The sequence below is a fragment of the Ananas comosus genome, unplaced genomic scaffold (assembly GCF_001540865.1).
Source record: "Ananas comosus cultivar F153 unplaced genomic scaffold, ASM154086v1, whole genome shotgun sequence".
Taxonomy (NCBI): domain Eukaryota; kingdom Viridiplantae; phylum Streptophyta; class Magnoliopsida; order Poales; family Bromeliaceae; genus Ananas; species Ananas comosus.
In genome coordinates, this window is record NW_017893467.1 from 17,282 (window position 1) to 19,334 (window position 2,053).

Genomic DNA, 2,053 nt, shown 5'->3' on the forward strand with positions numbered 1-2,053 from the left:
CTCGATCAACGCGCGATCTCCGCAGATCCGTCCGTCAGATTTGCGAACGGATTGCACCAGTGCGATCAGCACCTCGGAGACAACAAAGCTACACTTTCGATTCATTTCGATCGACCACGGATTCACAACAAAATCCAACCTTCTTCCAATAGAAGGAAACACACACAAATACATATAAAGCATGTATTTTTGGATTTTCTCGAAATCCGTGCGTCAAACTCAAAATCCATCAGCGCCACTAGTTCCAGAACAGCTGAACCGGTCGAAACGAGCTATTGGACTGATATGAACGGAGTCCGATACGCACCAAAAGCCAACTCTACTCCGTGGCTTCTCCGAAAAATCGGAGTTACTATTCACTTAAGTGAAAACTAAAAATCGCGTATCTTCTCCATTTTAGCTCATTTTCGTCCGAAACTTGACGAGTGCTTATGTAATTAAATTACACACATAAACATCATCAACAGAGAGTTTAGTTGCACTGTCAAAAATCTCAGTCCTTACAAATATTCTTCATTTATTCAATATAAGTTAAACTTCTAACCCTAAACCCTAAACCTTCCGTGCTTCCAGGTCGTTTTCGATGTTGCGACTTTCGAATCGTCGATCGGCTCCGTTAAACTTGATCTAGTGTATTTGAAGTACTTAGAAAATAAATTTTATGATTTTTCGATATCATTTGCCTAGTGATCGAAGGGGCTCAAAATCAAATAATTTTAATGGCCGTAGTGAGCCGTTTGCAAGTTTAACGGTGTAGAAATATCCAAATCACGTGAAATTTTGATAGAAAATTCTTTATACTATATAAAATAAGATTAATATCTTTGATCTAATTTTTTTTTTTTGAGAGATAGGTAGCACGCTACCCGCTTCGTTTATTTCATTTAGAAATAAACTTAGCTAGAAATGTGAGTCAACTAGGATTCGAACTTGGGTCTCGAGTACCAACCACCAAGCCCTTTGCCACTTGCTCTAGGGACGGTCGGTTCTTTGACCTAAAATTTAAATGTCATATTATCACGTTTTGTAAGATTTTTATTTTCAGCCGTTGATTTTGAGCCCCTTAGTTCACTAGGCAAATGATATCGAAAAATTACAAAATTTATTTTCTAGGTACTTCAAATACTCTAGATCAAGTTTAACGGAGCCGATCGACGATTCGAAAGTCGCAACATCAAAAACGACCTGGAAGCACGGAAGGCTCCATGCTTCCAAAAGTATAGTAGCCTCACTCTATATATATATATATGTATGTATGTATATATGTATGTATGTATATATATATAAGAGAGCCCTGCCACCGCCATTGCTGCTACTGGCCGCTGAAGAAGAAGAGGATCTCATTATCTCTCTCTTTCTCTCTCTCTCTCTCTCTCTCTCTCTCTCTCTCTCTCTTTTTGGGTTGCTGTCGAAAAGGGAACCCGAGGCCCTTGTACCTGCGTCGTCGCCGTCGTGCCCACCAGACCCCGACAACCGCCTCTGTGAACCTCCAGTGCCGCCGTGCCCTAGGAAGCCGCCGTGGCCACGGGCAAGCCCGTAGACCCCGTGAGGCCGTGGGGAGCCACCCGGCTGCCGCTACCGTCGTCGCACCGCCTCTGGCCATTGCCGTTTATCCCAGGGAGGTTGTCGATGCCGCCCCAGATACCCCCAAGTTGCTGCGGCAGTGCTGGGCTCTACCCTAGTTGCGGGATTGTTTGGGAGCGCCGCTGCTGCCTCCTGTCGCCGGCCAAGGCCGCCGATCACCTTCTCTGAGCGAGGTGACTCTCCCCTAGCCTGGGCTTGCGCCGCTGTGCTGCCAGTTGCTGCCGGAGTCCTACCCTACCCTGCCAAGTTATTTGCTGCCAACCTTGTTCTTGGGGCTATTTTGGTCGATCTTGGTTTTCCGACCACCGAAGACTTCGACGAGCATCCGAAACATGAGCATCGCACTCCTGGGATCCTGTGGAGTGCCGTGCTCACCTTTGCTGCGATCAATGAGGTTCCTTTGAGTGCGACAAACTTGCCCGCTTCGGGGATCAAGCAATTATTGGTTTTTCTTGCTCTTCGGGCTTTT